General features: G+C 41.9%; 1 long non-coding RNA gene across 1 annotated transcript in view; it reads right to left on the bottom strand.

The window, feature by feature from the left end:
- Nucleotides 1-4,483, bottom strand: part of LOC109302436 — a 6,131-nt gene extending 1,648 nt beyond the window's left edge. The window contains exons 1-3 of the long non-coding RNA XR_002098770.1: nt 4,394-4,483; nt 3,441-3,528; nt 2,573-2,608 (exon numbers count right to left, since the gene is read on the bottom strand). This is a non-coding gene — a long non-coding RNA (uncharacterized LOC109302436). The remainder of the gene's footprint in view (nt 1-2,572; nt 2,609-3,440; nt 3,529-4,393) is intronic.
- Between the last annotated feature and the right edge of the window lie 896 nt (nt 4,484-5,379).

The following is a 5,379-nucleotide window of genomic DNA, read 5'->3' as shown; positions in this document are numbered from 1 at the left end:
GCCCTAGGACAGAGCCTTGTGGGGCCCCACTGGTCACAGTGCACCAAGACGACTGGCTCCCATCGTCCACCACCCTCTAGGTCCTACTGCAAAGCCAGTTCCCCAGCCAGCAGATCGTGGTGATGTCAAGGCATCAGTTAGCCAGTTTAGCCAAGAGGTGACCGTGAGATACCAGATTGAAGGCTTTTGTAAAGTTGAGGTATACGATGTCGATCTCTTCCCCCTTGTCCAGGTTATAGGTCACCTGGTCATAAAAGGAAATGAGACTGGTCAAGCAAGACCTACCCACAACAAACCCATGCTGGGTATCCCTCAGGATATTGTCTTCAGCTAGTCTGTTAAGGATGGCCTCCTTGATAATCTTTTCCAAGACCTTCCCCAGGATAGAGGTCAGGCTGATGGGCCTGTAGTTTGCCGGATCTACTTTCCTCCTTTTCTTGAAGATAGGCACGACATTGGCCCTCTTCCAACCATTGGACACTTCACCAGAACACCAAGAACTTTCAAAGATCCGTGCCAGGGGCTGAGCTATGATGCTTGCCAGCTCCCTGACTACCCTTGGGTGTAACCCATCAGGGCCGGCTGACTTGAAGGTATCCAGCCTGTTGAGGTGTTCCTTCATGAGATCAGCTACGATGGAGAGCAAAGACTCTCCCTCGCCCGGGCCTCCCTGACCCATAGTGGGCAAGGGTGTCCCACGGAACTGGTGAAAGACCAATGCAAAGTACCCATTTAGCAAGTTTGCTTTTTCCTGGGCGTCAGTTGTCCCATCTGGTTCAGCAGGGATCCAGTGTTGCCCTTGCTTTTCCTCCAGTTCCCCACATGTCTAAAAAAGGACTTTTTATTTTCCTTGACATTTGTAGCTAGCTGTAGTTTCTTCACAGCCTTGGCTTTCCTGATTTGCTCTCTGTAAGTCTGGACTAAAGCAGAGTATTCCTCCTTGGTGGTGGTTCCATACTATCATACCCACTAGAATGGTCAGCAATGAAACAGTTAATACTGGCACTAAAAATCTTATTGTTAGGCTTCTGAGTTAACACTAATGTACAAGTAATACTTGGGAACTTTCAGCCTGTCTTCATAGTCAGGAAAATAATGCTGATTCACATGAGAGGTTTTTTTCGTCACCATGACGTTCTTTATTTTAAGTGAAAGTTTAGACTCTGTAGGATTCATAAGTGCCACACTGATTAAATAAATATATCAAGCAGGTTGGGTCTGCCTGGCTAGTGGGAGAATGCAAATACTGACTGTAGTTATGAGATAGTAAGTTTGAAGTGTTGTTGTAGCTGCTATGATGGTCCAGGAGCTCTGCAAGAAGCAAAGGAGTTTTTGTTTTGGTGTTATCTTTTTATTAAACCAGCTCTATAGTTGTGAAAGATATTAGACAATTTTTCAGGCCCAAGGTGCCTCTTCCAACTATACAGTTGGTCTAACAGAATATATCACCAAAAAACCTTGCTTCTTACAGCTGTGAGAGGGAGCTGGCTGATTTTATGATCTTGGATGCAATCAGTGGACATAAAAATGACATTTGCAGCTGTGCGGTTAGAAGAAACCCAATTCTTTAATGTTTTCCCTTTTACTTAAAAGTTTTAACTAAGAAGTTGAAAGGTACTGTTCAGATAACCATGCCTTTGAACAAGTATTTCATCTAGTTCTGTTTCAACTCTGTTCAATGTTTGTGTTCCTCTCTACCCATCCTGCTAATCTTGTTCTCAATTAAGACTGTAGATTCAGAGTTGTGCATTGCAATAAAGCTTACTTGTTTTTAGCTTGCTCACCATTTCACAGAAGCTTTTATTCCTCAAGGGCTGAAAATATAGGAATTAAACCCATTGATATCTTTTGTTCAAAGCTGTGGATGCTGTAGGAATAAACCCAGAGACTGCCACATGGATACTGGGTGCGGTTGTGGTGAACATGAGGCAACAGATCTAGGCTTTAGAAACAGAAGAATCACTAGACAGAGCATTGTGTTGCAGACACTTGGATTTCCCCATCATACCTCTCATATAACAAAGCTTATACTGTTTTGTGTAGCTCTCTAGTTTCATCTAATTTTGCACAAAGTAGCAGTGGTAGTAAATTGGCTTGTTTTCACAGTGTTTTGCAGCTCGCTTGCTTCAGATTTCTCAACCAGTTTCTTCCATTACTCCATTTGTGCTTTTGGTTTCTATGTTCATTGCTCTGCATCTCTTTTCCATTTTTTTAGTTGTTATCCATTAGTTTTTACAAGTTTATTTAAACTTTTTCAATATCTTATATCTTACTTCAAAACCCCAAACTTAAATGTTCAGCCTAAATTAGTTAACAGTTACTTGATAAGAGTCCCAAACGCATGCTGCAAACAATGTATAAAATGCTAACTTCAAGTCCACTAACTTCCATGGAGTTATACTAGTGATATGTTTAGCCTGATTATTTTAAGAGCACTTAGTTTCTTTTGTTTTACTTGTTCTCTTATGACTGTTTGACATGAAAATGTATATAAAATAGCTTGTGCTGAATAAGAAAACTGTATTTTTTTTTGGTGTTCTTTCTTTATGAAAAATAAAGGAATAGCACTTACCATAATATGAATAGGCAGAATGGTAGATATTGAAAGCTATGGACAGTTGTTCAATTGTGAAACTTAGAAAAAAGGAGGATGTACATACAGGCATTCCAGCCCCCTGAAAGAGAGCTGCAAAGTCAAAGGTAAGCTATCCAGCCAGGAGGCATTAAGGGTTCCCCTGCCCAATAATTGACAGTCTGTCCTCTCCTCTTCCAGGGAAGGGAACAGGCTATTAGTGATCAAGGGTAGCAGGGGCAAGGAGAAATGCTCTCCTTGCCCTTGCTGGTAGGGCCACAGTCCCAGCTCTTATCAGCACTCTGGCAGTGGCGCTAGGAATTCCCTCACCCACCTTTCTGTCTGCTCCATCTGCTCTGATAATCAGCAGAGTGGGAAAGCTCAGGGAGGTTAGGGTTAGGGTGTGGGAACTCTTGACACCACTTAAACAGTCCGAGTCAGAGTGGAGACGATTCAAGCAGGCACTGCAGCAGGGTTCCCCTGAGAGCTGGCTACTAGGCAGGCGATGAGGGATCTGAATGCTCTACTTCTCTTCTCCCCCTTGGACTGAGAACTATGAGATACTAAGGATCCTAGGGACATCTGTCATGCCCTGGTCAGGCATTACACATGGTGCTAGAAAACTTCACTGTCCAGTGAAATAGCTTTATGAGAAATCTAACAGTTGTGGTAGAAAAAGCAGTGATTCCAATACAAACAGCTTAAATGTCTATATTCTCACTTTTTGTACTGGGAAAAGGGCATATTTCCCAACACAAATGTAGCACCTGTCCATGGCCAAACACTACACAGTTTCCATTCTCTTCTCACAGTAACCTTCTATTTATTTATATTATTATATTTATATTTAGTCTTCATAAATACCCACTTGCATTTTTACTGCCATAAAATGTCCTCTCTTTGCTGCTGTTAGTTTTGCCAGTCCATACCTCTTCATTGCTGTCACTTCCCCATCACTGAAATCATAGAAGAATCCAGTTCAAGGATTTCAGGCACAACCAGGTATCCCAACAGCTACTTATACTGTAATTTCAATGCCCACATTACTTCAGACACAGACTCTTTTGCACTTGTAATCAAAAATGCCTGACAACCTGCAAGAAAATGAAGTTTGTAAGGGGTTGCTTTGTGCCTAGACAGTGTTTAGAAGGGCTGAAGAGTGTGCAAGAATTCTCTCTTCCCTTACTATGCTTTGAAGCTAGGCAGCTCCTGTATGAGAGCTGGGATGAGATTCTCCATCCACTTCCAGGGGACCAGCTACCTAGAAGAGATACAGAAAGCAGAGAGAAAATGAGGCCATAATTTTTTGCAGTATCCTGAAGAGCAGCCAGGTAAAGAGAGATGTACAGTTCATCCCAAGGATGGTGAGATCTCTAAGCCCCAGAGGATGCTGCTCTGATAGAAAGGATGTAGTGAGTTACATTGCTCGCTATTTGTCATCTTCTAGCATAGTTTGAGTCCTATGGTCCCTTACTTCAGAAAAGTTGCAATTCCCCTTCAGTTATTGATTCCTAAATGTTTAATCCTTCTGCATGCAAAATCTGTGTCATTTCAAATGCTGACCTTGTGTGCCAATGACTGAAGGATCAAGCAAGAAGCTAATCACATCCCTGTAGCTTGTGATTACTGAAGTCCCATACTGAAAAGCTTCTCAGAAAAATGCAATCTGCAGACACATATGGATAATCTCCTCAGACAACTCCATTCAGGCAGGGCACATTCTTCCAGGTCAGATTGAAATAAGCAGAAATGCTTGGCCGCATAACAAACAATTTTGGCTTTTGAAGATAGATTTAAACAAATAATAATAATCACTGTTACCTCTGAGCACTGGCAATTTGAGGCTGGCATAAAGCTGTGCTGGGAGAGTCATTTTCTACTGTTAGGTAAAATGAGGTATCCTGTTTGACTGAAAGTGAAGTTGGCAAAACTTTCCCGTTATTGCTCTGAGAAGCCTTCACTCTTTCTAAGGCACTGGACTCAGGAAAGCCTGCTGGGGCTTGTCTCCTTCACCCCACCCTGCAAGTTATTAGCAAGGATTCCTGAAGTCTTCTAAAGGCCAAACAGGTTTATCAAAAGGATTTCTATAACCTGATACAGAATGCCAAAGAGCTGTTGTGAGGCACACCACTTTGCTGCTTAAAAGAGTCTGGTGTTATTTGTTTCTCCTAAGAATTAGTGCTTTGGGGGGGATTTTTTTTTTTAAGAAGTATTGCATATCCTTAATGTGTTCAGGTCTCAACCATTTGTAACCCTACACAAAGAAAGAGCACTTTACTTCCTCTTAGGAATAAATGGAATCTTGCCAGTTAGAAGTTCTGAGTATGTATCTAGGTGGGGAGCTGGCAAATTCTCCAATTTCTTGAAGACACAGAATCATTAATCATCACAGCATTACTTTTAGAAGCATTTCTGACTGTTATGAGTTTCTAGTTTTGCAGACTCACAAAACAGATTTTTCCTCTTTAAAGCATTTGAGGTTATATGATTATTTCTGCAGCATGGAACAGATGGGAGTCAGCTCATCATAAGACCATATAACCAGGATTTGAGGAGAAAACTGCCTCTCCCAGTAACCAATACACAGGGGGTCGGTTCTGAATAACTAAGTGGGTCATGGACAACAGAACAGAAAGTGGTACCAAAGAACAATTTCTGCACACAGGGAAATGGAATTTCATACCTTCTCTAGAGAAATAACTGGCTCTATAGGGGAACTAAGAATGCATGCCTAACAGGCTTACATGTCAATGCTGCAGAAGCTGAAGTCATTCAGTACAGTTCACAATGAAATAGAGTTGCCCTGG

Source organism: Gavialis gangeticus, unplaced genomic scaffold, assembly GCF_001723915.1.
Source record: "Gavialis gangeticus isolate Ggan-Ray unplaced genomic scaffold, GavGan_comp1, whole genome shotgun sequence".
Classification (NCBI taxonomy): Eukaryota; Metazoa; Chordata; order Crocodylia; family Gavialidae; genus Gavialis; species Gavialis gangeticus.
The sequence above is the reverse complement of the archived record's forward strand: the minus strand, read 5'-3'. Positions and strand labels throughout refer to the sequence as shown.